The 24,687-nt window shown below is 39.8% G+C and overlaps 1 protein-coding gene and 1 pseudogene across 1 annotated transcript in view; one reads left to right on the forward strand and one right to left on the reverse strand.

The window, feature by feature from the left end:
• Positions 1 to 24,687, forward strand: part of SLC16A2 (solute carrier family 16 member 2) — a 116,496-nt gene that overhangs the window by 29,895 nt on the left and 61,914 nt on the right. The gene's annotated exons all lie outside the window — the stretch shown is intronic.
• LOC121483747 lies at positions 18,347 to 18,501 on the reverse strand (annotated as a pseudogene).

A 24,687-nucleotide genomic window follows, 5' to 3' on the forward strand; every position in this document is an offset into this window, starting at 1 on the left:
TGTTAAGTCCTCTTGTTGCATAGATCCTTTAAGTATGAGATAGTGTCCCTCTTCATCTCTCACTACAGTCTTCGGGGTAAATTTTAGTTTATCTGATATAAGGATGGCTACCCCTGCTTTCTTTTGAGGACCATTTGAATGGTAAATGGTTCTCCAACCTTCTATTTTCAGGCTGTAGGTGTCCTTCTGTCTAAAATGAGTCTTTTCTAGACAGCAAATAGATGGGTCCTGTTTTTTTTATCCAGTCTGAAACCCTGCGCCTTTTGATGGGGTCATTAAGCCCGTTCACGTTCAGAGTTACTATTGAGAGAGATGAGTTTAATGTCATCATGATATCTATTCAGTCCTTGTTTTTGTGGATTGTTCCATTGAACTTCTTCTTAAAGGGGAATTTTAAGAGTCCCCCTTAAAATTTCTTGCAGAGCTGGTTTGGAGGTCACATATTCTTTCAGTTCCTGCCTGTCTTGGAAGCTCTTTATCTCTCCTTCCATTTTGAATGAGAGCCTTGCTGGATAAAGTATTCTTGGTGGCATGTTCTCATTTAGGACCCTGAATATATCCTGCCAGCCCTTTCTGGCCTGCGAGGTCTCTGTGGAGAGGTCTGCTGTTACCCTAATACTCCTCCTCATAAATGTCAGGGATTTCTTGTCTCTTGCTGCTTTAAGGATCTTCTCTTTATCTTTGGAATTTGTAAGCTTAACTATTAAATGTCGAGGTGTTGAATGGTTTTTATTGATTTTAGGGGCGGATCTCTCTATTTCCTGGATCTGAATGCCTGTTTCCCTTCCCAGATTAGGAAAGTTTTCAGCTAGGATTTGTTCAAATACATATTCTGGCCCTCTGTCCCTTTCGGCGTCCTCGGGAACCCCAATTAAACGTAGGTTTTTCTTCCTCAGGCTGTCGTTTATTTCCCTTAATCTGTCTTCATGGTCTTTTAATTGTCTCTTTTTTCCTCAGTTTCCCTCTTTGTCATCAACTTGTCTTCTATGTCACTCACTCGTTCTTCTACCTCGTTAACCCTCATCGTTAGGACTTCTAGTTTGGATTGCATCTCATTCAATTGATTTTTAATTTCTGGCTGATTGGATCTAAATTCTGCAGTCATGAAGTCTCTTGAGTCCTTTATGCTTTTTTCTGGAGCCACCAGTAGCTGTATAATAGTGCTTCTTAAGTGGCTTTCTGACATTGAATTGTAATCCAGGTTTTGTAACTCTGTGGGAGAGAGGACTGTTTCTGATTCTTTTGAGGTGAGGTTTTCCTTCTAGTCATTTTGCTTAGTGTAGAGTGGCCAAAAACAAGTTGTATTGGGAAAAGGAGAAAAAGAGAGAGAAAGAAGGGAAGAAAAGAGGAAAAGGAAAAAGGAAAAAAGGAAGAAGAAAAGAAAAAAGAGAAGAAAAAGTGAAAGAAAAAGATAGAAATGGAAAAAATGGTGGGGAAGCAATCAGAAATCAAAACAACAACAACAAACAACAACAAAAACACGGGGGAGTATCTTCTGTTTCTGTATACTTTATGTCCCTTGACTTCCCCTGGAACGTGTCAGTCTAGCTGGTCTTCTTGGGGAGGGGCCTGTTGTGCTGATTTTCAGGTGTTAGCACTTGGGGGAGCTGCTCTGCCCCTGCCTGGTGCAGGGCTCAGTGGGGGTTGTTTACCCCGTGAGGCCCCGGAGGAAGCCACAGTGGCCGGGGCCAGCTCTGGAGCCCTGGATTCAGCTCCCACAGTAACTATGGAGCTCTCCGTCTGCAGGGCCTGGAGACTCCGGGGGCGGGGCCGCTGATCTGCTCAGCTCAGGGCAGGAGCGTCCTTGCTGTCCTGGGCCCTCCGGGCCTCTGCCTGTCCCGGGGGAGGCCGGATCCTGGGCCGTGTCAGGACGCCCAGCGCTTTGGGGCCTGCGCTGTTGGATTCGCGCTCCCGCCCCGCAGCCCCCTCCGCCGAGCCGCCGCCCGAGCCCCTCCGAGCTGCTCCTGGTCCCGCCCTGCGCGCTGCAGCCCTTAGGGAGCTCGGTGCACTTTCCTATGGGCGCCGCAGGTGTCTGTTAGTGTCCCAGGGAGCCTGAGGGCATCCCCGCCCTCCTGGGTCCTGCTCTAACTCCCTGCGGGCGCCTTTCCGCCCAGGAAGGTTGGTGCAGCTCCTGCTTCTCCGGGACGGGGCTCTCCTGTCCTGGGGGCACTCGCCCCGGCCTCAGCCCGGCTCCTCGCGGGGCCCCTCCCCCTTGGAGGCCTTTTGTTTCTTTATTTCTTATTCCCCGTCTTTCTACCTTGATAGAAGCGCGAACTCTTCTTACTGTAGCGTTCCAGCTATTGTCTCTTTAAATCTGAGGCCGAATTCGTAGATTTTCAGCATGATTTGAAGGTTATCTAGGTAATTTGGTGGGGACAGGTGATTTGGGGACCCTACTCTTCCGCCATCTTGCCCCTCCTCCCCTAAATAAAATCTTAAAAAAAAATAAATTTGGATGCCCTTTATCTCTTTTTCTTGCATTATTGCTATGGCTGGAACTTCCAATACAATGTTGAATAAAAGTGGCAAAAGTGAGCCTCCTTGTCTTCTTTCTGATCTTAGAGGAAAAATTTTCAACTTCTCACCACTAAGTATGATGTTTGCTGTGCGTTTTTCATTTATTACCTTTATCAGGTTGAGGTACATTCTCTCTATGCCTACTTTGTTGAGAGCTTTTATCATAAAAAGATGTTGAATTTTATCAAATGCTTTTTCTGCATTTATTGAGATGATATGATTTTTACCTTTATTTTATTAATGTAGTGTATCATGTTGATTGATTTATAGATATTGAACCATCATTGCATCTCATTTGAATAAGTGATCCATTTAATATATTGTTGAATTTGGTTTGCTAATATCATGTTAAAGATTTTTCATTTGTTTATCAGAGATATTGCCTTATATTTTTCCTTTTTGTGGTATCTTTGCCTTGTTTTGGTATCAGGGTAATGCTGGCATCATAAAATGAACTTGTATGGGTTATGTCCTCTTGAATTGTTTGGAATAGTTTGAGAAAAATTGATATTAAATCTTCGAATATAAAAAAAATCTTTGAATATCAGGTAAAATTCACCAATGAAGCCATTAGTCCTGGACTTTTGTCGGAAAGTTTGATTACTGATTCAGTCTCATTACTAGTGATTGGTCTAGTCAGATTTTCTATTTCTTCATGATTCAGTCTTGCAAGATTGCGTGTTTCTAGGAATTTATTTACTTCTAAGTTGTCCAATTTGTTGGTATATAATTTTTGTGGTAATCTCTTATAATCCTTTGTAATTTTGTGATATCACTTGTAACTTCTGTTTTATTTCTAATTTTATTTGGGCTCTATCTGTTTTTCTTGATGAGTTTACCTAAAGGTTTGTCAATTTTATTTATCTTTTCAAGGAACCAGATCTTGCTTTTATTGATTTTTTTCTATTTTTTTTTTAGTCTCCTTTATTTCCACTCTGATCTTTATTATATCCTTTCTTCTATTAACATTGAGATTTGTTTGTTCTTCTTTTTCTAGTTCTTTTAAGTGTAAAATTGGGTCATTTGAGAGTTCTCTTGTTTCTTTTGATGACTATCATTGTGTTTATATTCTCTTTTCTTAAAACTGCAGATTCTTAGGACCAATTCTCCTTTTTTCCCCAGGTTTTAGTTAACTTCCAGTTAGTTAACATACAGTGCCATATTAGTTTTAAGTGTACAATAAAGTGACCCAACAATTCCATACATCACCCAGTGCTTATTACAGCAAGTGCACTCCTCAATGCCCATCACCTATTTACTCCTCCCCCCAATCTGGTAACGGTCAGTTTATTCTCTATAATTGAGTTTATTTCCTGGTCTCTCTCTCTCTCTCTCTCTCTCTCTCTTTCCATTTGCTCATGTCTTAAATTCCACATAAGAGTGAAACCATATGGTATGTGTCTTTCTCTGACTTATTTCACTTAGCATTATACTCTCTATTTCCATCTATTTTTATACAAATGCCAAGATTTCATTCATTTTTATGGCTGAATAGTATTTCCTTTTCTCTCTCTTTCTCTCTCTCTCTATACACACACACACACACACACATACACACATACACATATCACATTTTATTAATCTATTCAGTTGGTGGACACTTGAGCTGCTTCCATACTTTAGCTATTGTAAATAATGCTACTATACACATAGGGGTGCATGTATCCCTTTGAAATAGTGTTCTTATATTCTTTGGGTAAACACACAGTAGTATGATTGCTGGATCATAGGATAGTTTATTTTTAACTTTTTGAGTAACCTCTGTACTGTTTTCCCCAGTGGCTACACCATTTTGTAGTCCCAGCAACAGTGCACAAGTGTTCTTTTTTCTCCACATCCTCCTCAACACCTGATGTTAATTGTGTTGTTAAGTTTAGCCATTCTGATAGGTGTGAGGTGATACCTCATCATAGTTTTGATTTGCATTCCCCTGATGGTAAGTGATGATGAATATTTTTTTTCATATGTCTGTTGGCTATCAGGATGTCTTCTTTGGAGAAGAAGTATCTCTTCATGTCTTCTGCCCATTTTTTAATCGGGTTTTTTTTTTATGGATGTTGAGTTGTATAAGTTCTTTATGTACTTTGAATACTAACTCTTTTTTGGATATATCATTTGCAAATATCTTCTCCCATTCTATAGAGTGCCTTTTAGTTTTGTTCATTGTTTCCTTCAGTGTGCAGAGGCTTTTTATTTTCATGTAGTCCCAATAGTTTACTTTTGCTTTTGTTTCCCTAACCTCAGGAGACATATATAGAAAAAAGTTGGTATTTTCAGATGTCAAAGAGGTTATTGCCTTTGTTCTTTTCTAGAATTTTTATGGTTTTAAGCCACAAACTTAGATATTTAATACCTTTGAACTTATTTTTTTGTATGGTGTAAGAAAGCAGTCCAATTTCATTCTTTTGCATGTTGCTGTCCAGTTTTTCCAACACCATTTGTTGAAGAGACGCTCTTTTTTCGATTGGATATTCTTTCCTACTTTGACAAAGATTAATTAACCATATAATTGTGGCTTTATTTCTGGACTCTCTATTCTGTTTCTTTTTTTCTTTTAGATTTTTATTTATTTTTTCATAAGAGACACATAGAGAAAGTCAGAGACATAGGTAGAGGGAGGGGCAGGCTCTCCGTGGGAGCCCAATGTGGGACTTAATCCTGGGATTCCAGGATTGTGTCCTGAGCCAAAGGCAGATGCTCAACCACTGAGCTACCCAGGCTTCCCTCTCTATTCTGTTTCATTCATCTATGGTCTATTTTTGTGCCAGTACTATAGTATTTTGATCACTATAGCTTTGTAATATATTTTGGAGTCCAGAATTGTAATGCCTCCAGCTTTGCTTTGCTTTTTCAAGATTGCTTTGGCTATCCAGGGTCTTTTGTGGTTCCACATAAATTTTAGTATTGTTTATTCTAATTCTGTGAAAAATGCAGTTGGTATTTTGATAGGCTTTATTTTTTTGAGAGAGAGAGAACACAAAAAGGAGGAGCAGCAGGCAGAGGGAGAGGGAGAAGAAGGCTTCCCACTGAATGGGACTCTGGGATCATGACTTGAGCCAAAAACAGATGCTTAACCAACTAAGCCACCTAGGCTCCCTGATAGGATTGCTTTAAATGTGTAGATTGCTTTGAGTAGTATAGGCTTTTTTTTTTTTTTTAAATCTATTCTTCCAATTCATGAGTATAAAATGTCTTTCTTTTTTAAAATTTTTTTTAAACTTTTAAAAAAAGTATTTTATTTATTTATTCATGAGAGACACGGGAGAGAGAGAGAGAGAGAGAGAGAGAGAGAGAGAGAGAGAGAGAGGCAGAGACACAGGCAGAAGGAGAAGCAGGCTCCATGCAGGGAGCCTGATGTGGAACTGGATCCCGGGTCTCCAGGATCACGCCCTGGGCTGAAGGTGGTGCTAAACCACTGAGCCACCAGGGATGCCCCTAGAATGTCTTTCTATTTGTTTGTGTTATATTAAATTTCTTTCATCAGTGTTTTATGGTTTTCAGAGTACAGATCTTTCACCTCTTTGGTTGGGTTTATTACTAGGTATCTTATTTTGGGTGCAGTTTTAAGTGGGGTTATTTTCTTAATTTATCTTTCTGCTGCTTCATTATTGCTGCATAGAAATGCAACAGATTTCTGTACATTGATTTTATACCCTGCGGCTTTACTGATTTCATTTATCAGTTATAGCCTATTTTGGTGGTCTTTTGGGTTTTCTATATACAGTATCATATAATCTGCAAATCTGGAAAATTTTACTTCTCCCTTGCTGATTTGGATGCCTTTTATTTCTTTTTGTTGTTTGATTGCTGTGGCTAGGATATCTAGTACTATGCTGAATAGAAGTGTTGAGAGTGGATATCTTTGTATTGGTCCTGACCTTAGAAGAAAAGCTCTCAGGCTTTGCCCCTTTGAGGATCACGCTAGCTGTGGGTTTTTCATAGATGACTTTTCTTATATTGAGGTATGTTACCTCTAAACCTACTTCGTTGAGGATTTTTATCATGAATAGATATTGTACTTTGTTAAATGCTTTTTCTGCATCTATTGAAATGATCACATGGTTCTTATCCTTTCTCTTATTGATGTGAGCTATCACATTGATTTGTGAATTATTTAACTACCCTTGCAGTGCAAGAGTAAGTCCCAATTGATTGTGATGAATGATTCTTTTAATGTACTGTTATATTTGGTTTTAAGTATTTTATTGACCATTTTTGTATTGTTGTTTAGGGATATTGGCCTATAGTTCTCGTTTTTTAGTGATGTCTTTGTCTGCTTTTGGTATCAGAATAATGCTGGCTTCAGAATGAATTTAGAAGCTTTCCTTTCTCCTTCTCCTCCTCCTCCCCCTTTTTCTGGAATAGTTTGGGAAAAATAACTTTTCTTTAAAGTTTGGTGGAATTCACCCATGAAGCCATATTGTCTTGGATTTTTGTTTGTTGAGCATTTTTTGATTACTGATTCAATTTCTTTGAAGGTTATTGGTCTGTGAAAATTTTCTATTTCATCCTCTTTCAGTTTTGGTAGTTTATTTGTTTCTAGGAATTTATCCATTTCTTCCAGGTTGTCCAATTTATTGGCATATAATTTTTCATAATAATCTATTATAATTATTTGTATTTCTGTGCTGTCAAGTTGTTATTTCTCCTCTCTCTTTTTTAAATTTGTTGATTTAAGTACTTTCTCTTTTTTCTCAATAACTCTGGGTAGAGGTTTATCAATTTTATTAATTTTTTTCAAAGAACCAGCTTCTCGTTTCATTGATTATGCTATTGGTTTTTTTTAGTTCTTATATCATTTATTTATGCTCTAATATTTATTATTTCTTTTTTTCTGCTGGTTTTAGGTTTGTTGTTATTTTTCTAGCTTCTTTGGGTATAAGGTTAGGTTGTTTATTTGAGATTTATCTTGCTTCTTGGAGGTGGGCCTGAATTGCTATAAACTTCTGTAAAAGAACTGATTTTGCAGCATCTCAGAGGTTTTGAACCATTGTGTTTTTATTTTCATCTGTTTCCGTGTACTTCTTTTTTTGTTTTGTTTTGTTTTTCAGTTTTTTTGTTTCCGTGTACTTCTTAAATTTCTTCGTTTATTTCCTGGTTGACCCATTTGTAATTTAGTAGCACGTTATTTAACCCCTATGTATTTGTGGTCTTTCCAGATTTTTTCTTGTGGTTGAATTCTGGTTTCATAGTATTGTGGTCAGAAAAGCTGCATGGTATGACTTCAATCTTCTTGAATTTGTTGAGGCTGGTTTTGTGAGCTAATATGTGGTCTATTCTGGAGAATTTTCCATGTGCACTTGAAAAGAATGTGTATACTGCAGTTTTAGGATGGAATGTTCTGAATGTACCTGTTAAATTCATCTGGTCTAGTGTGTCATTCAAAGCCATTGTTTCCTTGTTTATTTTCGTTTAAGATGATCACTCCATTGATGTAAGTGGGGTGTTAAAGTTCCTTACTATTATTATATTATTACCAATTAGTTCCTTTATGGTTGTTATTAACTGTTTTATGCTTTGGGCGCTTGCATGTTGATTGCAAAGATATTTACAATTGCTAGATCTTTTTGGATTGTCCCCTTTATGATTATATAGTGTCCTTTTTTTGTTTCTTGTTACAGGTTTTGTATTAAAGTCTATTTTGTCCAATATAAATATTGCTACTCTGGTTTTCTTTGGACATCAGTTTGCATGGCAGATGTTTCCCTGTTTCCTCACTTTTAGTTTTTCAGCCTAAAATGATTGGGTGATGGGCATTAAGGAGAGCACTTGATGTAATGAGCACTTGGTGTTATATGCGACTGATGAATCACTGAACTCTACCTCTGAAACTAATAATACAGTATATGTTAATTAATTGAATTTAAATAAAATAAAAATTATTCTTTTGTAGGCATCATATAGGTGGTTTTTTAAAAAAGATTCTATTTAAATAGAATTATTTAATTTATTCATGAGACACACACACACACACACACACAGAGAGAGAGAGAGAGAGAGAGAGAGAGAGAGAGACAGGCAGAGAGAGAAGCAGGCTCCATGCAGGGAGCCCGATGTGGGACTCGATCCCGGGTCTCCAGGATGACACCCTGGGCTGCAGGCGGCACTAAACTGCTCTGCCACCAGGGCTGCCCAGGGTCTTGTTTTTTTTAAATCCATTTTGTCACCCTATGTCTTTTGATTGGAGCATTTAGCCCACTTACAAAGTAATTATGGATAGATATGTATTTATTGCCATTTTATTACTTGTGTGGCTATTTCTGAAGTTTTTCTCTGATCCTTTCTTTTCTTTTTGTATATTTTTTTTATTGGAGTTTGATTTGCCAACATATAGTATAACACCCAGTGCTCATCCCATCTCAGTGCCCCCCTCAGTGCCCGTCACTCAGTAACCCCATCCCCCCACCCACCTCCCCTTCCACTACCCCTTGTTCATTCCCCAGAGTTAGGAGTCTCTTTCTTTTCTTTCTCTCTTATGTTTTGCTGATTTTCTTTACTGATATATTTGGATTCCCTTCCCTTTATTCTTTGCCTGTTTATTAGTGGTTTTTAAAAAAGATTTTATTGAGATGTAGGTAGAGGGAGAAGCAGGCTCCATTGAAGGTGCCCGATGTGTGACTCCATCCTGAGACCACAGGATCACACCCTGAGCCAAAGGCAGGTGCCCAACCGCTGAGCCACCCAGGCATCCTATATCAGTGAGTTTTGATACGGGATTACCATTAGGTTTGTATATAACCTCTTCTTGCATATACCAGTCTATATTAAGTTGGTGGTCATTTAAGTTTCAAATGACCTTCCCATGTTTTAGGCAAATGTTGCCATATTTTATATCCTTTAATTTTGTGAGTTCCTTGACTGATTTTTTTACTGAAATGTTCATTTTCACTGCTTTTGTGTTTCTTATCTTTATACTGTCACTTTTGATCTCTACTTTTTTTAAGATTTATTTTTATTTATTTATGAGAGAGAGAGGGAGAGAGAGAGAGAGAGAGAGAGAGAGGCAGAGACACAGGCAGAGGGAGAATCAGGCTCCATGCAGGGAGCCTGACATGGGACTCGATCCTGGGTCTCCAGGATCAGGCCCTGGGCTGAAGGTGACACTAAACCGCTGAGCCACCGGAGCTGCCCTGGGCCACTAGTCTTATGCTGGATCCCCCAAAGTGCTGTGGCATTTGAGGGCTGTGTGGAGCTGTGTGATAGCTGGGTGTCGCTGAGCCCAGCCCCTGGTGGTTGCCTGGGGGCACATGGCTGGATGCATTGTGGTGTCTGGGTGCAATGTGCAGTGGTAGCTTGCACCTGGCATGTGGGTGTGGCATGCAATGGCGGCTGGGTGTGCATGTCTGGGTGCACTGTGCCTGGGTGGGACATACATGCAGCTTTAACAAAATCTCCCCTGAGCCCTTGGCCAAGGCTACAACTGTCCATGCAGCCTGCCTCCCACAGGTGGTTCTATGTTTATGCTGGGTGTTGCAGGAGGAAAATGATGCCTGCTAGCTCCCTTGTTTTCAAAGAAGTCTCCCAACATCCTCTGAAACCATTTTAAACAGATCTGTTTCCTGTTTGACCCGGGAATTATGTAAACTGCTGTTTTTATGTTGCCTCTCCATGCAGGCTGCTGTCTCATTAAGGGTAGCAACCCAGCTCTCACTGGCCTTCCCAGCTTGCCCACTGCTGAGTTAGCTGACCTTTAAAGTTCCAGACTCCAAGTCCTACTGGTTTAATAGACTCACAGAATTCAGCTCTTCTGGTTTTTAAACCCAAACATTATGCAAATTAGTCTTCTCTGTGTGAGCTCCCTGGTATAAGGGTCCATTTCTCTGTCCTCTCTATGTGCATCTTCCTCCCTCCTGCAGGCAGCCCCTCTCCACCTTTCTCACCTTCCTTAGCTTTCAGATTCAGCTTCTCTATATTTAGTTGTGGAGTTTGTTCTGTCAGTCTTCAGATTGCTTTCTGGCTTATTGACTTGGATATGGATGATATCCAGTTGTAAACATGGGACAAGGTGAGCTCAGGGTCCTCCTACTCCACCATCTTCCCTTACACTCTCTCTCTTGTTTCTTGAAGTAGGCCTGTATTGCTATGAACTTCCCTCTTAGAATTGCCTTTGCTGCATCCCATAGATGTAGGAATGTTGTATTTCCATTTTCATTTGTCTCAAGATATTTGTTCCCCTTTTGACCTATTTGTTGTTTAGTAGCATATTGTTTAACCTCCAAGTGTTTGTGGGGTTTTTACAGTTTTCTTCCTGTAATTGATTTATAGTTCCATACCATTGTGGTTGGAAAATTTTCTTAGGGGAAAGTTACATAAAGGGCTTTAGAAATATTAGTAATCTTTTCTTTTTTAAATTATAGCTGACACACAATGTTACATTAGTTTCAAGTGTACAATGCAGTGATTTGACAACTCTATAAATTATGCTATACTCACAGCAAGTATAGCTACCAGCTGTCACCATACAATGCTATTGCAATTCCATTGACTGTATTCCCTATGATATACCTTTTATCCCTGTGCCTTATTCTTTCCATAACTGGAAACTGGTACCTCCTACTCCCCTTCACCCATTTTGCCCATTCCGCTACATGAACAAGATTCTTGATATAATTTACATTTTCCTAAGTTTATTGAGACTCCTTTTTGTGGCCTAAAATGTGATCTATCCTGGAAAATGTTCTGTGTGCACTTGAAAAGAATGTGTATTCTGCTGTTTTATGATGGAATGTTCTATAAATATCTATTAAATTCATCTGTCTAATGTGTCATTTAAGGCTGGTGTCTCCTTATTTATTTTCTGTCTGGCTGGTCTATTCTATTTATTGATATAGGTAAGATATTAAAGTTCCCTACTATTACTGTATTTTTGTCAAATTCTTTCTTTATGTCTGTTGATATTCGCTTTATATACTTAGGGGCTCCTATATTGAGTGCATAAATATTTACAAACATTATATCTTCTTGTTGCATTGACCCTTTTATCATTATATAGTGCCTTTCTTTGTCTTCTGTGGTATTTTAAACTTTTATCTTCTCTAAATATTGCTACCCCAGCTTTCTTTTTGTTTCAATTTGCTTGGAATATCTTTTTCCATCCATTCACCTTCAGTTGTGTGTATCTTTAGATCTGAAGTGAGTCTTTTGTAGGCATCATAGAGATTTTTTTTTAAAATCCATGTAGCCACCCTATGTATTTTGATTATAGAATTTAGTCCATTTACATTTAAGGTAATTATTGGTGGGTATGTACTTATTATCATTTTGTTAATTGTTTTCTGGTTGTTTTTATAGTCCTTCTCTGTTCTTTTCTTCTTTTGCTCTCTTCTCTTGTGCTTTCATGACTTTCTTTAGTGTTATGTTTAGATTCTTTTCTCATTGTGTTTTGTTTATCTACTATAGGTTTGTGGTTATCATGACGTTCATATGTAATAACCTCTCTGTGTTTGTTTCTGTGTATTATGTAAAACAGCTATCTCTACCTGTTTTGAAGGAGTTGAAATGTCTCAGTGTTGTTCTTTTATTCTTTGTTGTGGAGCAGGTGTTCAGCTAGTTCTCAGGTTTTCTTCAGAGGAAATTATTCCATATATAGCTATATATTTGTTGTCTCTTTGGAAGGAGATGAATTCAGGTCTTCCTATGCCTTCATCTTGAACCACTTCTGTACAGGCTGCTTTTTAGTTCAAGTACAGTAAATGTAATTTATCTCTGTTACAGTTTACCTTTCACCTTGACTCACATTTTTAAAATCCACTTACATGTTGCATCCATGACCACCCATGCATATTTAAACTTGATTCTGGGGTATCTGGCTGGCTCAGTCAGTAGAGCATGTGACACAGTCTTAGGGTTATGGGCCCCATGTTGGGTGTAGAGATTACTTAAAAATAAAATCTTTAAAAACAATAAAATAACTTTGTTTTAATTGGATCAGAACTATAGACCTCACATAGCTCTTGCTCAGCATGTTATATTTTTTTTTTCCAGATCATTCCTTTTCCTGGTCATCTATCCTTTTCTGTTTGACTACCATGATGCTCCCACTCAATCCAAACCAATATCCTCATTGTTTATCTCCCTACACACCAGATACTTCTGCCTCTGGGTTTTTTACTACACTAAGCCCTCATATAATGATACTCTCCTTGCTCTAATCTTTCTTTCATGACCCAATTTAAGTCACTACATTTTCCATGATGCTTTATTCAACAGCTTTAAATCATATTTGTCTCTCCTCTGAATTTCTACATTTTTATTGCATTTGCTATATATTGCTTCACACAATATTACATAATAATATGTATATTGTATTATTATATTACATATATTTTTTCCTACATTGGGGGTGTATAGCTGAGTCATACAAGTGGGAACTCCAAAACCAGAATGCCTGAGTTCAAATACAGCTCTACAAATTATTAGTTGTGTGTCCTTGTGCAAATTATTTAATCTTTCCGTGTGTCTCAGTTTCCTCAAAATCAGGTTAATAACTTTATGCATTACCTAGGGCTGCTTACTTGTTTTTTTAAAAAAGTTTTTATTTATTTATTCATGAGAGACACAGAGAGAGAGGCAGAGACACAGACAGAGGGAGAAGCAGGCTCCTCGTAGGGAGCCTGATGTGGGACTCAATCCCACGACCGAGATCATGCCCTGAGCCAAAGGGAGACACTCAACCTCTGAGGCACCCAGGCGTCCCAAGGGCTGCTTACTTGTTTAAGTGAATTGATATATATGAAGTATTTAGAATGGTGTCTGATCAATATCAAGTACTCAATGTTAACTAACATCATGATTATATACTATATGCTTTCACATATTTTATCTCATTTGATCTGGGAGGAGGTTAAAGCAGGGATTGTCATTCCATTTTACAGTTGAGTAAAGTTTGAGAGGTTAAGTGACTTGTTGAAGGTCATATAACAAATGAGCTGTTTTAGGGTTATGGGAGATTAACTACGGAGTAGAATAGAAAATGCTAAGGGCTATGAGAGAGGGGAGCTAAAGGCCTCTGGAAATTTGGACTTTCTTCTGGTTGAGGGAGTAGAGAAGTCTTGCTGATGGTGATGAATAGGCAATGAGGAGGGAACCGGGTAGAATTAGCCCTTGATAAGAGTCTATTGAACAATTCCAGGCAGAGGGGGCCCAAGTGAGGGAGAAGGTGGTGGAGGAAGTGGGGTATTGCTCCCTCTACATTATACTTTTGATATGGAGGACCTGGATCAAGAGGAGAATGAACTTGAAGAAGAGACACTAGTGTGCATGACAGTCATGTGAGGAGCAGGCATGAGTAGTTCTGTGTTATGGAGAGGGTTATACTATGTGGGAGAGGGAGGAGGAGAATCTGTAGTGGTAAGTCAAGGCTTTGGACCTATATTCCAAAATACCTACTCTCAAAATCCATGAATATTTGGCTACTTCACTGAGTTCTTACAACTCTTGGTTGATCAACCCTGACAACCTTATCAGATGAGCCAACTAGCCACTTGTGAAAGGTGTGCAGTGTCTGCTCAGTTCTGTGTTAAGCTGTAGGGAACTAAGGAGAAAGAGAAAGCAAAATATCTTTCTTAAGGAATTTCCAGTTGTTGCATGGTGAAGCTGTTAATTGTGTTCTGTATGTAATTCATGAGTAGGGCTATGGGGGAGAGGTAAGAAATGGATGAAGAGACTGTCAAGGGGCATGAGGGCACTGGCTGGGAAAGGAGGTTTGGAAAAGAGAGGTTAGAATTTGAATTTTTCTGGGGTAGGGCCAGTACAGCAGTACTTTTTTTAAAGCTCCCTACAGGATTTTGATGGGCTATAAGTCCTTCCCAACTGGAAAGACATCTATATATAGAGTCCAAAGTGTGTGCTGAGAATCTCAGCTAGGATTGAACTTGGAAACCAGTGACTTGAAATATGAATTACCACATATGCTTCTACCTCAGCTCCTTGGGACTTTGTCTCCCCAGTGGAGAGATAATAAGAATGAAAAAGAGAGTACAGTTGAAGTATTTCAGCTCCTTGGGATACTACTATAGACACATTTGAGCTGTCATTATGAAATGGGAAAGCTGGATGTCAAATTAAGATCACTACTCCTACGATGACCATAAATAATATTAATAAACATGTGTGTGATGGCACTAGTGAGATCCTACACTTGGGCATGGTCTGTGCCTAGTGGGCTCGCAATTGAGAAGGATCTAAGGACAGCTTCCATGCCTTTCCATTTGGGCTCTGGATAGACAATTCCCTGGGACCAGCCCTTCTCAGAGAGTTGGGTTAGCAGTGTTCTTTTGCACCCCCTGCATAGCATGCAGCAGCCCAAATATCCACCCCTTTCTCCACCAACCCCACTCTTTTCTTCTGTCTAGTACATTTTTAGAATGTTGAAGAAGTCAGAAGGATCCTTAGAAGCTATGAAGTCCAACTCCTTTGTTGTACTGGGGGAGATGGGGGGCTCAGAGGGAGATGAGGACTTGAGGGTCACACAGTAAAGCAGTGGCAGAAACAGTGCCCCGACACACATCTCCTGGCTCATATAGGCCAGTGTGTGCTTTCTATAGCATATACCTCTTGTTCCTTCCTCTCTACCTCCACTAAGTCCTCACCTAAGCTGGCATCTGACTGAGACTATGGGCTTCTTCCAGAACAATTATTCTCAATCCCAGCAGCCCACCAAAATGCCCTGAGGAGCTTAAAAAATACTGATGTACTGGCCTTACCTCAGACCAATTGAATCAGCATCTCTAGGGGATTGGGGAGTATTTTGAAAGGCTCCCTAGGTGATTCTAATGTGCAGTTAAGATAAAATAAAACAAACACTGCTCTAGAGAAAACAAACCTCATATGTTTTTAAGTAATCTCTATACCAACATGGGGCTTGAACTTACAACCCCAAGATTAAGAGCTGCATGCTCTACTGACTGAGCCAGCTGGCTACCTCCAAGCCTCATATATGTGAGATATAAAGCACAGACTACCAACAAAGCAGGCTTTCCACCCACTGAGCCCCTCAGCAAACCCTTGAACCCTGGTATGTGGAGGGCTTGGGAGTGTGGGAATCTTTCAGTCACTGATGTTGCCCTGAGCCCCACTGATCCTTTTGTAACCACCTTCCCCCTCATCCTAGGTCAGAAATATTTTATTTCCAGCCTTCTTATTCTTTATCTATCACAAATTCCTCTGAAGAGACTTCTTGCCTCCAATGGGAAGCCACTTTGTCTCAGTTTTTTGACTCGTTTTGAAGACCTCCACACATAAGACATCTCATCTCTGGCTCCTCTCAAGGGACTTGTGCTATCTAGAGCCACCCTCCAGCTGCTACCTCATCTGCTTGTAGTTCTCACACATAGAACCTACTTCTTAAACACCAGACTTTTAGAGAGTCAGTACAGAACAGGGAGAAAGGTGACACTGGGGACTGGGGCCCCTGATGCTTATTCAGCTCTTTGCCTATTGTCTTGCTGGCTCTGAGCCCATAGTTATGTGTTAGTTTGACTTGCCTGGGGATGCGAAGGTAGACATGTGTATCTTTTCCATACCACCAAGTTCTCTTTCCTTTTTTTCAGAAAATTAAGATTTATTGAAAATTTCTAGTAGTAAAACTAAACATTAGTAATACTAAATTGACAAAACATTTTCTGGAACATACTACATACACCTATTTTCAAATAATCAGGTAGGAAGGGAAACAATAATCAATAATTGTTTGGCAACATAGGCACTTTGCTATGTTGTAGTCTTTTACGCCCTCCCTTAGATTTCTGCTCCCTCCTTTACCTCCTCCCACCTATGATTCAGTGTCCAGGAATGTGCTTGTTAAATCTCCTGGACTGTTGCTTCGTGAGCTTTTAAATTGTAAAAATCAAAGCTAGAGTAATAAAGAAATCCCTTTGGACCACGGTTGTGGCAGGATAGCATATTCTGTTTACTGTAGTGGGTGGTTTCGTAGACTGGGGTACTCAGAAAGCCCAGCTGGGCTCCAATCCTTGCCATAACAGAGCCCTTCCTGGATTGCTTCAAGCCGTTTACAGACCTCTGCTCAGATCTCTATCTATAACTGAGCCCTGATTCTGATCTTAATCCAGAAGTTCCCATTTCCTATCAAGGCCAGAAGCTGAGAAGTATTTTGGGAAAGAGACACTGAGGCAGTGGCCTCTGAGGGGCTGGAGTTGAGTTGAAGGCATGGCAGTCAGCAGACAGAAATGCAGATTAGTGGTGGCCTCCAGCAGAAGCAGCTTGCAGAAAGAGCTGTACCTCTGCCAGTCCCCAGGGCTCTAGAAGAGGAAAAACTCACTGAAGGGCAAAGCTTGTGTCCCCCCTCACTGGGGTTCAGATTCATTGTGAGTTTAAGGGCTCTACTACTTTGAGCTGTGACCATATGCAAGTGGCTTACATGTATCCCCAGTTTTCTCATCCATCAAGCAGGCACACTAATACCTATCAGTGTAGGTGTGTGGAATAATGCAGGTTAGGCATGCTGGCATGGGGAGATTAACAAAATGTTAGTTCCTAACCTTTCCCTATCCTGGTTTCAGTAGTCACACCCACTATTGGAAGAAAACAGTTACATGTGACACTCTCCAACTCTCACCCCCACCTCCTTGGCCATTCTGTTTTGTTCTGTGTTCTTTAAACTTGGGTGATTGAGAGGCTAGAGAAAGAAAGGATAATGGGTATCTGAAGCAATAAAAGTTCTTTATATTCAAGGTTCCAGAAAGGCTACTGGAATTGAGTGGTTTTTAAAAATATTTTTATTTAAATTTAATTAACATATACTGTATTATTAGTTTCAGAAGTAGAATTTACTGATTCATCAGTTGCATACAACACCCAGTGCTCATTACTTCAACTGCTCTCATTTATGCCCATCACCCAGTTACCCCATACTCCCACCCACCTCCCCTATAGCAACCCTCAGTTTGTTTCCAATAATTAAGAGTCTTCATGGTTTGACTCCCTCTTTGTTTTTGTCTTATTTTATTTTTCCTTCCCTTCCCCTATGTTTATCTGTTTCTTAAATTCCACATATGAGTGAAATTGAGTGGTTTTGACTGACAACAAGCATGAATGGTATGAACATGTTAGCTCATGCTGCAGTGCAGAGCCATGGAAAAGAGCCACAGTTCAACTTAGGTCTGACTTTAGTGCTTCTGACAGAGGCTCTCTGGTCTCTGTCATTTCTTATTCTCCTTCTCTAGAGACTCAAGGCCCCAGTTGAGCCTATGGGTATGGGAAAGCATCTGCAGCTGGGCAAAGAAGGGATATAGTAGAAGTTAAAGGTGGAGTTCTGTAGCACCCAAGACAGTGCGCCTTGCAGACCTCCAACTACAAAGAGCATAACTGACGGAGGGCCTTGGCTACCTTGCTTTGAAACCCATCCCAGCATTTTCACTGAGGCACCTGCTACAAGTAGGCCCATTCTTGGGAGACACAGAAGTCCTCTGACTGCCAACTGACCTTGTCTTCATCAATTCCTATTGGCCTTGACAAGCCTTCCTTAGAGTGTGGGGCAGACTAGGACACTTTCACTCAACCTTCCCGCCCTCCTTCTTTTATTCAGGGGCAGATTTATATTATAGTTTCATGGCTCTCCTAATCTTTCCAGGCTCCCTCCCCATTTACTTTCATTTTCCTTAATGAATCTTTGCACACGTAATTCCATTTTATTGTCTAATCCTTGGAGGCCCCAGACTAACACAAGTTCTAAGCAATGTGAAATCAAATGCATTGGCCTGGAGTCTGGACCTATACCTAGGGTCCTATGTAATGAGAAGCCATGGGTTATCCTTAGAAAACAGTCAGCAGGTTTCTAAACATTGGGGAAGAATCCCTAGGGTTCAGGGATACTTTGTGAGTGATCCAAATTTTGCTTTACTCCAAATCAATATTTCAGATAATTTTTTCAGTGTTTTAACTCAATGTCTTATATGTCTTTTCAATTAGCAATAATCGCTCCTCGGATAAATCTCATTGGCTACAATACTGCCACTGTGCAAAGCTTTATATGTCTTTATATGGAAGAGGATCTTTCTTTTCTTATTGAAGTATAATTGATATAACATTGTATTAGTTTCAGGTGTACAATATAATGATTTAATACATTGCAAAATGATCATCATAGTAAGTCTATTTAACATATATCACCATACATAGTAACAACTTTTTTGTTATCATGAGAATTCAAGATCCAGGCTCCTAGCTACTTTCAAATTTGCAAGATAGTATTATTAACTATAGTCACCATGCTGTATATTATATCCTCATAACTTATTCATTTTATAATTGGAAATTTGTACCTTCTGACCCATTTCACCCATTTTACCCACCTCCATCTCAGGCAGCCACCAATCTGTTCTCTATATTCGTGAGCTTGAATTTTTTTTAAGGATTCCACATATAAGTGAAATCGTACAATATTTGTCTTTTTCTGTCTGAGTTATTTCACTTTAGCATAATACCTTCAAAGTCCATCCATGCTGTCATAAATGGCAAGATTTTGTAGGAAGATCTATCTTTAGTCTAGCTACGGTATTACCCAAGAAAGCAACTTCATCTTGATCTCCATTTTTAATCTGGAGTCAGAATTCCAGCTCCAGGTTTGCCACTGACAAATTATGTTACCTTGGACAAGTCCCTACACTCTCTATGACCTTCCCTTTCTGGGCCTCAGTTCTTATTTTTTTGTGACTTCCACTTTTTTTTCCCTGTTTTGTCAGTCTTTCCTTATACAAATCATGGTATTTAAGTTCTAAAGGGCAATAATGTGTTGGAAAAGGAGTGTGTGTGTGTGTGTGTGTGTGTGTGTGTGTGTGTGTGTGACAGAGGTGGGGGAAGACAACTCCTTCTTACAGCTTGTTTCCAGCTTTGCTTGGCAGTTCCCTCACATGGAGTGCTAGGCAACACACATGGTGACCTACTTTTGCAAGAAGGCTGCTTTTGAAGTTACAGTCTTCTTTATCTTGTTACTTGGCCTGGAATGCATCTGCTACTAAATGGCAGGTACAGATGTAGGGAACATAGGGTCTGTGGCTCTGGTATAATCACCAAATTAAAGAAATTATGAGATTGAAAGGCATTCTAGCTCTCAGCTTCATGTTGCCAGAAACCACCCCAGAAATTTTAAACTTAATCACTTCCACCTCCTCCTAGGTGAGATTCAGCCTTAATCTCATTTCTAGCTTTTTCTGGAGAGGCCAGGATGCTTTATTCCAAGCTCCTGATTTCTCTAAATCTTACCTTCTCCGCTACAGTGGCCTTCCTTCTCTCCTACCCTCAGTGAAGTGTCTCTTCCTGAACCCTTTGGCCCAGCCCAGATCAGCTCCTTTTATAGCTACCCCTCCCCCTGAACTCCCTCTTCCTGTCTCCTCTAACCCCTAGTGGAGGAAACCCCACCTCTGTTGACCCAGTATCTTTGAAGAGGGTCTGGAGCTGCCCCTCTGAATTTGGGTGGAGCCCCTTGTAGGCATCCAGAGAAGGATTAGGAATCAAGATTGTTTATACTTTCTGGTTCCTAGGCTATTTGGGGGCTTGAAATTCTTTTCATTTGAAGTGGTACTTGTACTGAAGTACTTGTTTCCTTGTAGCCTCCTGACTGCCAGTGTTTCACCCAGAGCTTTTGGTTCTAATTTGGTGTTTTTATCCCAATATGTCACAACTTTACCATTGAGTGAGCCTGCTGCAGATCTGCTGAGATCTGCAGATATCTGGGCTGCTCCAGAAGGGAGGAAGAAGGTTCACAGGCCTGGAAGACCCTGACCAAATAGAAACAGGACTAAGCAGGGGGCAAGGAAGTAGTTGTGCTTGGGATTAGCATAGCAGGAATTCATTAAGGGTGCAAGACACTTGTAAAGAAACTGAAGAGAAAATCCCATCAAAACAAAAAGTCTTCAGAAACACCACCACAGGCACAACACAGGGCTCTGTCTTAATACTTCCCCAGTACTTGGACCACCAACTTCTGCTTCTGTCTCTGAGACCATGTACAGGTCCTTTCACCTCTTCATGGCTCAATTTCTCCATCTATCAAGTGAAAGGATTGGACTCTATCATCTTTTAGGATAGATACTGAGAAAGTAAGTGGCCTGGAAAAGAGGAGATCTGTACAACTCGAGATTATTTAGTACCTGTCAGGGACCCCAGTGGAATGAGAGGATAAATGAAGAGAAAGTAAATAAGAAAAAAAAATCAGTGGAGGTTCCAGTATCCTGACAACCATCCCCATATAACACCAGTGCAGCCCTCCTTTTATATGGTTTATATAATGTGCTCCAGTGTAAGACTGCAATTGGAAAGGAAAAGGGGTTCCATAGATTTAGAAATATTTTAAACTTTCTAACTTCTAGCCGTGAGTCTAGAAAAGTAAGCATTTAGAGTTTGTAGCTTCTGTAATGCTGACAGAAATAGAGAAGAGAATTGAAATGGATATTGAGTTAGCCCAACAGCATTTGCTATATTTAATTTTTTGCTCTAAATATAATGCTTTTTATAGCTTATGAAGGTATAATTGATGTGCAATAAACTGCATACATTTAAAATGTGTAATTTGGTAAATTTTGGTACATGTATATATCCATGAAGTCATTGCAATACTGTAGTTACAAACATATTACCCTCAAAAGTTTCATCACACCCTTGTTCAGTACACCTCTCCTTCCACCACCATCCCCACACAACCACTAATCTGTTTTCTGTTGCTATAGATTAGTTGGCATTTTTTAGTATTTTATATAAATTGAATTATACTCTGGTGGTTGCCAAAGGGAAAGGGGGTAGAATGATGGGGAAAATGGTGAAGGGGATTAAGAGGTATAAACTTCCAGTTATAAAATAAGTCATGGGTATAAAAAGTATAGCATAGGGAACATAATCAATAGTATTGTAATACACTTATTGTGGTGAACATTTTGTAATATATATAATTGTTGAATCACTAGGTTGTATACAGGAAATGAATTTAATATAATAAGTCAACTATACTTCAAATAAAAATTTAAAATTAAATAAATAATGGAGTCATACAGTATGTACTATTTTTATCTAGAGATTCTTCCACTCAGTATAATTATTTTGAGATTCAAAATAAAGTGTGTATTGATATTTTGTTATTTTTTATTGCCAAGTAGTACTCCATTATATGGATATAACACAGTTTGTTTATTATTTCACTTGTTAATGGATATTTTGGTTGTTGCCAGTTTTTAGATGTATAAATAGAGCTATTATGAACATTTATGTATAAGCCATTTACAAGTACTTTTTAATTTAATTGATGACTTCCACTTTCAGAATGTTTCTAGCGGAAACTGACTTGGCAAATGTTGCATTTGTGTTTCTCTTTTGTATTCAAGGCTATTTTTGGCATTTTTATTGTTGTTGATGTTATACATCCTTTTGATGTTATTACATATTTTGACCCTAGGGTAGCACTTGCCCAAACATGGGGAATGGCTTCTGACAACCCATGCAGGAAGAATTACAGTTGAAAAACTTAAGATTTTTGTAGAAAAAAGTTTCTTGGGGGAAATGAGAGGCAAAGCCCTTGTAAATATTTACCTTTAGTAAAACAAACCAATAACTATAATACCAAATAAAGACAGTATTAATTTCTTTTTAAACTCACTGGCCTAGACAAAGGTTACAGTTTTCACTCAGATAGGAGAGACTAGAAATCCATGAATGAAACAGCAGACAGAATCCTAAAATTGTTGCAGACCTATTGTTCTGCCATTGAGCCAGAGAATATGGCAACACAGAGGAAACTGGCCTTCAGGGCTGGGCTAGCCCATGGCCAGCAAAAACAGCTGTTGTTTCAAGAAGGGGGTTTGGAGTGAATTGCATGAGGTACATCTGTTAATAGGATAGGATATGAGATCTATCTCATGTCTTCCTTCCATACCTCCCCAAAGAAATGGCCATACTTTTATTTCATTCTTATGTTATCTTAGTTTATATTTCCTTAATAAAATTTAAAATGGCCCTATGGGACTATTTGGAAACCAAAGTGACTCTCAGACCAGGAGACAGTGTGGCTTTAGGAGATTTTGCCACAGTGTGGGTAGCCTGGAATGGGGAATACAAGCACAAAATCTTTGCCCTAGACTCTGGAGTCCCTTCATATGTCCTTGAGAATAGAATTACTGCAGAGAAAGACAAGAACAAAACCCTTCAGAAAGCATTGACTCATCAACTGCTGCAACTTCACAGGTTCTTGCTGCCCTTGTCACCCTTCAGATTCTTCTCCTGGGCCTTGAGGCCACTCAGATCAGCTTGAATAGTATTTCACTATACTGGGCTGCCAAGAAGGCTGGATGTAGCATTCAGCCCATAAGGTAGATTGGAGACAGCATTTGAGCACCAGGGCAGTCCCCACTGCCAGACAGGAAAGGGCTGAGGGCTGGAGAAAGGCCTAGTGAGGAGCACACTGCAGTTTTCTTCTTCAGCCAACCCCTATATTTGAGTGACAATTCCAGGGAGATGGAATGCATTGTTCTTGGCTTGCTGAAAGTGTCTGGGCAATGAACAAAGTAGTCAAGAGACCATGTGAGGAGACAGGACAAAGATGAGAAGGGGACTGAAAGGAAAGTGGTGAAGACTATCTGGACCAGGAGCCCCTGGGGCTGCCCAGGCAACCAATTGATCTGCTTACAAACATTAGAACTTCCCCTCTCTGACCCTCCCAGACCCCAGGGAATTCTTGCTTTCCTAGATCAGGAAGAACAAGATGTCCTTATGTGGTGGGAGAGGGCTGGTCAATGCCACCTCCAAGGAGAGATGAAAAGGGAACCAACAGAACTGCAAACTCAGCAGGCAATGCCATTGAGGGAAAAACCTAGGATGACGGGTACAGGCTCCATCCAAGGCCCCAGGGTTCCAGGAGTCCGGATGGGCGGTGGATGTCAACTCCATACTCTCTCATCAATGCTTCAAAGCCCTGGTGTTTAGAGCTAGTGTGAACTTTTACTTTCATCGTCTTTATGAGCTTTCTCTAGATCTGGCTCCTCAAAAGCTATGAAAAAGATGCTCAGGTAACAGCATTCTCCACTCCTTTCCCTTGGCTCCCCACTTGCCATTCCTTTCACTGGGGTCTGCTGCAGACTCATGCTTTTTCTGGGGCTCTCATTCTTTGAACCTTTTTTTGCCACAGAGAAATAGACCTGTTGTGCCTAATGAAAACAAAGTTGCCCTTCCCTGAATTACTTTACCAAGCTCCACCCAAGCCACAGCCACTCTCAGGGCCAGTTCAGTGACATTAGGGGTACAATAAAACACTCACCTGGTCAAAGGGATCTTGGAGTTTTGGAATTTGTGGTTTGGGTTGAGACCGTAATGTTGTCTTAATCTAAGTTACTGTTGCCATAAATTTAACATGGTCCAGAAGCCCATGATTTTGTCATAATACTCAATACTTAGTGATATGGCCTTACAGAGGTTTTAGACTTTTTGGCCTAAATTCTAGGTTTTTTGGCCCAATTCTGCCAACACAGATCACTTTCAGTCCATGGAAACAATTAAGCTAGACTCTTTCCTGGCAAAACTGATGGGTTTCATTTAATTCAACAAATCTTTCCTGAGTACCTACTTTATTGTGGAGGATAAGCAGCCCTGGAGTGGAGTGGAGCAGAGGAAACAGAGTTCTGGCTGGTGCTTAAAAGACTAAAAGACCTGGGCTCCAGATCTGACAGAACCAGACTCACTATGTGATTTCAGGCAAATTACTACTGTTCTTTGGGTCTCAGTTTCCTCATGAGTAAAATTAAATGCTTGGATTCTGTCAGCAGTTCTCAAATTTTTCACCCTTTAAAATATTTCCTCTCCTGAGCCATGCATTTCTCAAGATTTTGTTTACCAATAAATATATTGATTACATGATAATTCATTTCCTCATCTTATTAGCAGATGTCATAACTGCTAATCAGAACTGACCAGTAAAGATAATGACTGGTATAGCCAAAAAGAAAGAAATTGAAATTAGTGAGCATATACTGTATGTCATCTTATCCTGGATCAATTTAAACTTTGAGAGTTTTGGATTTATTCAAAGACTTCCATCCTTCCACTCCCTTTTTACTACTTCTACCACTCTCAATTAGAAGCTGGGGAACAGATGCTCACTAAGTTCCCATCAGCCCTAGGGGTGCCCCAGGGAATCAATCCCAGCTCTGGGATTTGACAGTTTGTCTGCTGTAC

Source organism: Vulpes lagopus, chromosome X (assembly GCF_018345385.1).
Source record: "Vulpes lagopus strain Blue_001 chromosome X, ASM1834538v1, whole genome shotgun sequence".
Taxonomy (NCBI): Eukaryota; Metazoa; Chordata; class Mammalia; order Carnivora; family Canidae; genus Vulpes; species Vulpes lagopus.